The sequence below is a fragment of the Mauremys reevesii genome, linkage group 22 (genome assembly GCF_016161935.1).
Source record: "Mauremys reevesii isolate NIE-2019 linkage group 22, ASM1616193v1, whole genome shotgun sequence".
Classification (NCBI taxonomy): domain Eukaryota; kingdom Metazoa; phylum Chordata; order Testudines; family Geoemydidae; genus Mauremys; species Mauremys reevesii.
The window spans coordinates 13,526,236-13,536,253 of record NC_052644.1 but is presented as its reverse complement, the minus strand read 5'-3'; the positions used below and the strand labels follow the sequence as shown (position 1 = coordinate 13,536,253).

Sequence of the window (10,018 nt, the reverse complement as noted above, 5' to 3'; positions counted from 1 at the left end):
GAGTCACTAGATGGTGCTGTTACCCAAAGTCTGACACCATCTTCTCCTTGCCATGGGAGCTGTACACACAGTCTTTGTAGATATACAGTTTAGGTGTTGGTTTGCTGGTGCAGACGCTTTGGGGACAAACAGCCAGGTTTGGGCTCTGCTAAGGTCCATTCCTGGGGCTTGGTTGCTGCCAGGGAACCAGGCACTGGTGCTGGTCTGAGATTCCTGAAAGAGGGGTTTGCCCACATGCTGAGTGTGACACCTCTGTTCCAGGACTGGAGCATAGAGCGTAAACAACTAATTACCCAGAGAGAAGAACTTGTGAGCCCTGGTGTGACGGTGCATCTGGTACCTCCTGCCAGAGCAACAACAAATACAGTGAGTGAACAGGAGGAAATAATTCACTTAATGCCAGTTTAGCAGAGTGGGTCAGTGAACTCTAGATGAAACTTGCCCATCAGAAGGGTTTGGGATTCCCCCTTTGAAAGAGCCAGTTTCCTGCACTGCAAAGATGCAGCCCAGCTCAGCAATGCTGGTTAAAGCCTGAGAGAGATGCAGGGAGAGAGAGTGCTGCATTGGACGAGCCTATCACCCTATTGTGTTTCCTATACATCCATTGTCATGGCGATCACACTCAGACTGCGGGTTGCCCAGCTCAGGACCCGCCTTTCTCCAAACAGAGCCCCCAGAATAAAGAAATGCTTCAGAATAATTTACCTTGTGGGAGGAACCACCGACATCACCGCTGGAGTCACCATCTAGGCAACAAATACACAAGAGATCAGAGCAGAGCATGGCCCCACTCCAGGCCCATATGCTGCCCTCATGCAGCTACACCATGGGCAATACCTGGCTGGTGGCCGTGCTGCTGAAAGGGGCCTGGGGTTAGAGTGGATCACAAACTGAATCTGAGTCTGTTACTTGGGGTTTTCAGAACCTAAAATAGTGGTAAGCTAACTGTTTCACAGCAATTTCCATCTGATAAATGATTTATACAAGTAAGCATGCTCTTATCTAAAATTACAATTGTTTAGATTTTAACACACACCCATACGCAATAGGCTTAGGATATCCCAGACATAGTTACCCACAGTCTGAGATGGTTTTGAGTAATCACCAGCCGGACTTCCAGGGGCCCTCTTTCTATCCAGCTGATGGGGAGTTTAGATGTCAGCTCCTTGTCCTGAGAAAAGTTTCTTCGGGTATTTACTGTTACTCTAACAAAGCACATAACCAGCACTGACTCCTAGTGGGTCAGCATAATGACCTCTACTGAGTCAGCAATTGTCCTAATTTCAACACGCTGCTCATCATCTCAAAACATTTCTAGTATTTTTAGCCATAACAACAATATATCGGAGGCATTTAAAACCAAGCTTGCTATTCACTTACTTTCCTCTGCAACTTTCTATCCCATCCTCCCATTCTGATTAACAAACTGCAAGTCTTCCCTTGTCTGACCTTGTCTCACATTATTGCCAGCTATGTGATGTTTGGTTTTCAGCCAACAGTGGCTACACATATAAAATGACTGGCTGCAGCGCTGTCAAGTTCTGGGATACATGCAGGAATGTCAAATTCCAGGGCAACAAGTCAGCAATGGGACGTAGTTGTGAAAAGGGCTAACATTGTATGTAAGACATGGGAGGTCATTGGCCCACTCTGCTTGGCACCGATGAGGCCTCAGCTGAAGTACAGTGTCCAGTTCTGCGTGTGACACTTTAGGAAAGATGTGGACAAATTGGAGAAAGTCCAGAGGAGAGCAACAAAAATGATCAAAGGTTTAGAAAACCTGATCTAGGAGGAAAGGTTAAAAAGCTGGGACTGTTTAATCTTGAGTAAAGAAGCCTGAGTGGGGATCTGATAACGGTCTCCAAATATGTTATGGTTTCTTATAAAGAATCATCGAATCATAGAAGATTAGGGTTTGAAGAGACCTCAGTAGGTCATCTAGTCCAGCCCGCTGCTCAAAGCAGGACCAACACCAACTAAATCATCCCAGCCAGGGCTTTGTCAGGCCTGACCTTAAAACCTCTAACTGTGGTGATTCCACCATTTCCTAGGTAACCCAGTGCTTCACCACCCTCCTAGTGAAATAATGTTTCCTCATATCCAATCTAGATCTCCCCCACTGCAACTTGAGACCATTGCTCCTTGTTCTGAGCACACCACTGAGATCAGCTGAGCTCCATCCTCTTTGGAACCCTCCTTCAGGTAGTTGAAGGCTGCTCTCAAATCCCCCATCACTCTTCTCTTCTGCAGACTAAACAAGTCCAGTTCCCTCAGCTGCTCCTCATAAGTCATGTGCCCCAGCCCCCTGATCATTTTTGTTGCCCTCCGCTGGAATCTCTCCAATTTGTCCACATCCTTTCTGTAGTGGGGGGCCCAAAACTGGATGCAATACTCAGATGTGGCCTCACTAGTGCCGAATAGAGGGAATAATCACTTCCCTCGATCTGCTGGCAATGCTCCTACTAATGCAGCCCAATATGCCATTAGCCTTCTTGGCAACAAGGGCACACTGCTGACTCATATCCAGCTTCTTATCCACTGTAATACCCAGGTCCTTTTCTGCAGAACTGCTGCTTAGCCAGTCGATCCCAAGCCTGTAGTGGTGCATGGGATTCTTCCGTCCTAAGTGCAGGTCTCTGCACTTGTCCTTGTTTAACCTCATCAGATTTCTTTTGATCCACTCCTCCAATGTGTCTAGGTCACTCTGGATCCTAGCCCTACCCTCCAGCTTATCTACCTCTCCCCCAGCTTAGTGTCATCCACAAATTTGCTGAGAGTGAAATCTATCCCGTTATCCAGATCATTAATAGAAGTTGAACACAACCGGCCCCAGGACCGACCCCTGGGGCACGCTGCTTGATACCGTTGATCGAGCTGTTGATCACTACCCACTGAGCCCAACAATCTAGCCAGCTTTCTATCCATCTTATAGTCTACTCTTCCAATCCATCCTTTTTTAACTTGCTGGACGGTGATGAATTGTTCTCAGTGCCTACTGAAAGTAAGAGAAGCAATAATGGGCTTAATCTGCAGCAAGGGAGGATTAGGTTAGACCAGAGGTAGGCAAACTATGGCACACGTGCCGCCTTTGGCACACTAGCTGATTTTCAGTGGCACTCACACTGTCTGGGTCCTGGCCACCGGTCCAGGGGGCTCTGCATTTTAATTTAATTTTAAATGAAGCTTCTTAAACATTTTAAAAACCTTATTTACTTAACATACAACAATAGTTTTGTTATATATTCTAGATTTCTAGAAAGAGACCTTCTAAAAATGTTAAAATGTATTACTGGCACACGAAACCTTAAATCAGCGTGAATAAATGAAGACTTGGCACACCACTTCTGAAAGGTTGCCGACCCCTGGGTTAGACAGTAGAAAAAACTTTCTAACTATAGGGCTAGTGAAGCTCTGACCCCACCTGCCTGTGTTGAGCTGTCTGAGCTGAGATGGGTTAAAATGGGTGTGGAGTGGGGGGGGGTTCCCTGTGTCAAATTTTGAAAAAAGATGTTTTGTGATATTTTTTTTTTCAGATTTTGATGAAATTCAGCATTTGGATTTCCAGTAGATTATTATTTAATTGTCATTCTCACTCTGCCATCACCCCCACTTGCCTGTGATGCTGAGTTGCTGGGCAGGGCTGAGCTGGAATCTGATCACCTGGTTATCGCTGTCCTTGATCTCGTACTCGCAGGAGTAACTCCCAGAACTGTTCCTGGACACCACATGGTCATAGTTGTAGGTGACCTTCTCCTCTGAACCCCGCTGGGATGAAACCTCCTCCCCGTCCTTGCAGAAGATGATGCGGGTGGCCAGGAGCTGGGACAGCACGGAGCACTGGAGCCGCATGGAGTCCCCTGGCTGGGCAGACGTCTGGCTCAGGTAGAGGATGGGGCCACGGAGAGTGCCTGGGAAGGGGAATGGGTCAACACTATCAGTGGGGCGTTGGTGGCGCCCAGCACTGTTGGTGGGACAGGATGCAAATGGCAGATGGGTCTGTGCCACATCGTGGTTGGAGGGTCTGATTACAGCTCAACTGGGCAGATGGGGAGATGAACTCTCTCTGGTGACCGGAAGCTTCATTAAGTGGGATCATTTGGGTTGTGGAAGGGCTTGGAGGCTCAGTGGGCTGGGCTCCAATTGTCTGGCACTGCACACTCTCCTAGAACAAAGGGCCCTGACGTGGGCACCCGGCTGACATAGCTGGAGCAGTACGGCTGGGAGAGAGGCGACCCCTCAGCAAGACCGGCCCCTGGCCATTGAGGGCTGTCTAGGGCAGAGGTTCTCAACCTTCTTCTTTCTGAGCCCCTGCTCCATCCCACAACATGCTATAAAACTCCATGACCCAGCTGTACCACGACAACTGTTTTTCTGTATATAAAAGCCAGGGCCAGAGTTAGGGGGTAGCCAGGGGTGGCTCCAGGCCCCAGCATGCCAAGCACGTGCTTGGGGCGGCAAGCTGCAGGGGGCGCTCTGCCGGCTCCGCGAGGGTGGCAGGCAGGCTGCCTCCGGCGGTTTGCCTGCAGAGGGTCCGCCAAAGCCGCAGGACCAGCGGACCCTCCGCAGGCAAACCGCCGGAGGCAGCCTGCCTGCCATGCTTGGGGTGCCAAAATCCCTAGAGCCGCCCCTGGGGGTAGCAAGCCGGGCATTTGCCCAGGGCCCCACACCAAAGAGAGCACCACAAAGCTAAGTTGATCAGGCTTTGGCTTCAGTCCCGTGTGGTGGCGCTTTGGCTTTCTGTCCCACCCATTGCTGCTGCCTTGGCCCATCCAGCCAGAAAAGAAGCAACTCAGCCAGGCCCTGCTGCACTGGGTGCAGGGTCACTGGGTGCGGCTTCCTGGCCCAGGTCATATGGGAGCTCAGCCTGGTTTATAAAATGGTCCCTTCTGGCCATACCCTTTCGAATTCCACCTGCTGACTATTAGCAGTGCGGCTGACATTTATGGACAAGGTGCAGGCTGAGTCCATGTGGGGGTGAGCTGCATGGGAGAAACCTGCGGCCATGAAGGGCTGGGAGCTGATGCCATGGGAAGGTAAATCCCTTGGGGCCAGAGCTATGGTGTTCTCTGCTTACCAGAGCTAGTGACCTGAGGGTGGGATGGGTTGTGGACCCCTGTTTCACCCCAGCCATGTGTCACTCATGTGTCACCCCATGTGTCACCCATGTGTCACACCAGCCCCCTATCAGACCAGAGCTGAGAGGCAATGGGACAGGGAGGGGTTGGTCAGATCCCTGCTCGAATCCCACACAGCCCCGCGCACCTTCCCGGGCCATTGCTGCTGACACCACAGTGAGCAGGGAGCAGCCAAAGGGGTGGTGGCTGGAGGCCTGAAAACAGAGGGGTAAATGCCCTGGGTAGAATGGGGACAGAAAGACAGATGGACTCACCGGGTATTGAACATATCTCCTGGCTGCTGGAACTCAGCGCTGGGAACAGAAAGGTGCCGTGCGGTTAGTGCTGGAAATAAAATCTCTCCCTTTTCTGAGGTCCCTCTTCAGAGACAAAAACTGCCTTTAATAGGAAAAAATTGCTGATTTGTGTTTTGGTAAAGAAGCAAACCAGGCAAGATGTTAGATCTGGGGCATGGCACGCAGACCTTGGCTGAGCTGGGAACCGCCTTTCCCTTCAGCTCTCTAGAGGGCCAGATCCTCAGCTGGTGAAAACCGGCCTGACTCCAGTGGAACGACACCGATCTGGCCCAGCAGCTCTCACACTCGGTGTTTACACTGGCTCCCATTTCTCTCCCACTAAACGGGAGTTGCTGGCTGTCTAGGCCAGGGGCTGCTCTCAGTTTTGTTTCCTTCCAACTTGCTACGACTTAGCGCAGGGTTCCCGCATACTCACCGGGCAGCAAGAGGCACAGAGACAGGATCATCGGGGCACCAAGAGGAACCGATCAGGATGGAAACAGCCCAGCAGCTTCTTCTCCTGATGAGATCAGGAGGGGACAATCCACAGTCGCTCCCTGCTCCCACCTGCCCCCTCTGCCCTGTCTGACTTCGGAAGGGAAGCTCTGGTCTCTCTCTCTGCTCTGATCTGCCCCACTCTGCTCCCCAGGGTTGGAGTCTCCACCCAGCTCCTCTTCCTGTTGCCAGGCACCCTGGAGTCTGCAGCGCTCAGGCAGCACACGTTTCAGCCTCTCTCCAACCTGCTCTGTCCTCTCCTCAGGTCTGATATTAATCACTGCTCCCTGTTTCCTACCCTGCACCGCCCCCTTTCCTTGCCCTGGCCACAGCGTCTCTATTTAGGCCTGCAAAATTGAGAACTGAAAGGGTCTGGTTTGCTTGTTTGAGTCTAAACATATCACTGAGGAAACACCTCCTGTCCCATCTCACTGCCCAGGGACCGAGACAGCCCCTGGCTAAAGGCACAGCTGGGCCAGAGTGAAAGGTCACTGGGTGATTGTGGGGCCTGGGATGTTGGATGAGTCTGAATCTTTTGCTACACTCTTTTCTCCAGTCCATGAGGAGAAGGACCCAGCTCCCCCAGGGGAAATTCACCCTCTGGGCTTGAGTTGGACATAAATGGGGTTGTGTAGGAGGTGAATTTCACCGCCAGAGAACAGCGATCACAGTTCTGCACTGGCTTCCCCACCTCCTTAGTCTCCACCCGCCCCATCCTCCACATCCAGCTCCAGCCACTTCTACAGAGTCTGCCATGACTTCCCTTCTCTTCTCATTCTGGGTTTCTGAGGAGTCTGCTGTCCCTGCTGAGAGACGGGCAGAAGGTCCCTTTCTCCTACCCTGGTTCCCTCTCGAATCACCTCCCCACTGCCGGGGTCGGGGGGAAGAACACAAGGCAGTTGAGAAAGAGCCTCCAGAAGTGACCTCTGAGGAGGTGGGGAGCTCAGATCAGTGTGACTAAGCAAGTGGAGGAACCAGAGCAAAAGGCCAAAGAAACATGAGGGAGTCTTTTGAATAGACATTACCACCTCTGCGGGAAGCCAAATATCCGAGGGCCACGAGGGAAATCTGTCAGGAGTACAAGGCAGAGCAGTTTTGCAGAGCAACTTTTCATTGATGCAGATTGATGCAGGATTGTCCTGGGGTGGTGGCTGGGCACATTTCTCCACTGGGATGGAGTCAGCTCTGCAGAGCAGCTGGACAGGGGATGTTTGGGGTAGTTCAGATGCTTGAGGGATCATCAGCATAGCTCAGGTAAGGGTCAGTGGAGCACAGGTTGAGACTACCTGTTATAAGCAGTGCCCAGAAAACAGCAGCGTGAAAAAGGTAAATATGTTTTGCTCTTTCTTGGTGGCAAAATGGTGAAAATGGAGGGAGGGGAAATCCAAAAGCTGAAACTTTATAAAAAATTATCCAAAAAAGATTTTTTATGTAAATTTTCATTTTTTTCTTTTCATTTTCCAGTTTTATTTTTACAACTCACCCCGCCAAACAGTTTTAATGTTTTCTTTGAAAAAATGAAAACTTTGGAAATAATGAAAATATTTGGACAGAAACTCTCACTTTGGAGATTACTGCATTGTGGTGGCTCCGTCCAGAGTGACCCCCAGGGCTGTGGGTCAGGCTGAGCTGCTGGCACCCTTGGATGGCAGCCGGGCCCTGCTTGTAGCTCAGACAATGCTGCCCAGAAAGGGTCTGATGCAAAGCTCCTTGGTGTCTATGGAAAGACTCCACTGACCTCACTGGCCTTGGGATCAGGCCACTGTGTAAGCGGGTCGGTTCTCTTGTGACAGAGAAATGGCTCAGGAGCTTTCACTTGGGTGACCCCAACCCAGACTGGAACCAGGAACAGGGAAAGTCTCCACCATGGGTGGGTGAAGGGGAGGTTGATGACAGGACCATGCACAGCACATAGCAGGATGTGAAGAAGAGGAACTCAATCCCTGCATCCGCAGCAGAGCTTCCAACACAGCTGATATGTGAAGCAAGAACATGTGCATACAGAAATGCTCCGCTGCACATATCCTGCAGCTGCCTCATTCACACAGACCCTGAAAGGAGCAAACAGCTCCACACGGGGAAGAAATGATCAGGGCTCCTCTCTAGGCTAGTGATTTAACAAAGACTTGAAGGAGTCATCTGCATAGAGCCTGTGATAGAGAGAGCTACTGATTGATAGATTGATATATAGATAGATGGCTATGTATGGGGATAGAGAGAGAGACACACACACACACACAAAGCATGTATATGGGGATGTTTTTAAATACCATGCTTGATTTATCACATGGTTAAGCAGAAAGACCAAGACTTCCTAAAACGATTAGTGAATTTGGGGCCATCTTAAAAGGGCTGATTTCCAGCAGGTGGGGGCTCAACGCAGTCTGTCTGTCACTCCTTAAGCTGTCTCACGCTGGGCTCCCAAATTATCGACCATTTTGGACGGTGTGACCAGAAGTGCTTGTGCCAATTGCTCATGTGCAGAATCTGTCTTTGAGACCAGCTGGAAGAGTACGAGGGGCTGCGTCCCCACGACCCATTCTAGCTCTGGCCCTCGGGTGAGACTGCAATCAAGGGCAATGGGTGCGAGTTGTGATGGGGATTTTGTGATAAAGCTCCTCTGGCACAACCACACTGCGCGGATGCTGAGTGGCCAGTCCAGTTCTCAGCTGCCTCAAACTTCCCTGCAGGGTGAACATTTGTCATTTCCTGCTGAGGCAATAGAGGCAGCTGTGTGAAAGCTGTGGGCACCCTGACATATTCCCAAAGCAGATGGACTTGACCCAGCACCTGCCCATGAAACTCAGTCCTTACCGCTATGGTACTTCATGGGAAAGTATCTCGTATCAGCTAAAGGGTGAATTATACCTCTCCATTTACACCAATATAAGTTCCTGTGCATATTCATGTTCTGGTATAAGAGAGCCCTTTTCTGGTTTACTTTATCTTGTTTTGAAAGCAATACAAACTATAAGGTGTACATTTTTAACAGTGAGGATAATTTACCATGGGAAAAACTTACTACGGGTTTGTGGTGGCTTGCCCATCACTGGCCATTTTTAAATCAAGCGTGGATGTTTTTCTCAAAGAGATGCTCTAATTCAAACAGGAATTATTTGGGGGGGCAGTTCTCTGTCTTGTGTTATACAGGAGGTCAGACTAGATGATCCCAGTGGTCCTTTCTGATCTTAGAATCTGTGACTAAACCTGACAAAGACTCTGACCCCGTGGGAGTTATACCATAAAAAGCTATAGTTGTAAAATTCTCTGTGTATGGAGAAGCCCTGGGATGAACAGCCCTTCCCATCAATGCTCTCCCTGTACATCCCCTGTCACTGGGGTATCTGAGCCTTTCACAATTATTAATGGGTTTATCCTCAGACACTTCTGAAGCTCACCTCATTTCACAGATGGGGAAACTGAGGCACAGAGCAAGCCCAAGTGACTGAGCCCAGGACATACAGGAGTTCACATGTGAGTGAGGGATTGAACCAAGGGCTCATGGTCCACTGCTCTAGCCCCAAGATTGTACTTCCTCCCTGCAGCCCCCATTCCTCCCAATGGCCTGGATGACAATAACCAGAGTCATAACTGCCTGAAGCCAATGACCCTGGGCTTTTTCACCCAAAGAGGAAAAGAGCCTGAATGGGACTGGAAAATATGGAAAGCATGAGAGACACAAGCTGGTAAATCTGCTGCAGATGGTTCAATTTATCTCACAGTAGGTCCCACCCTCTTTTGTTTCTGAGCTAGGTCCTGCTTCCCTTCTCCTGGCCCAAACCTCAGGGCAGCCTGGGCAGAATTAGACCCATATCTCCAGCCCTATGGATGGAGCCAGATGCTGCAGGACTAGAGAGCGACAGGCTGCTGCTCAGAAGAAGGAAGAGAGAGGATAGTCACTGCTGTGAGCTGGGGGCTCCTGCTCCTCAACTATCTGCACACACAGCCCAGCTGCTCTGTGCAGCTGCAGAGGAGGAACCACAGGACGAGCTGACAGCACCCTGAGCATCTTCTCATGCCTAGCCTGAGCTAGCTCTCCCGGCCTGACTGAGTTAGCAGCCCAGCGAGGTGGGGGTGTATCATACGCTGAGATGTGGGATTAAATAAGATGCT

At 50.3% G+C, this 10,018-nt stretch overlaps 1 long non-coding RNA gene across 1 annotated transcript; it reads left to right on the top strand.

Annotated features, from left to right (window-relative positions):
* Positions 1-259: 259 nt before the first annotated feature.
* LOC120388206 lies at positions 260-9,713 on the top strand. Its single transcript, XR_005590519.1, has 3 exons — positions 260-366; positions 3,695-3,882; positions 9,659-9,713. It is a non-coding gene; the product is annotated as an uncharacterized LOC120388206 (long non-coding RNA).
* The last annotated feature ends 305 nt before the right edge of the window (positions 9,714-10,018 follow it).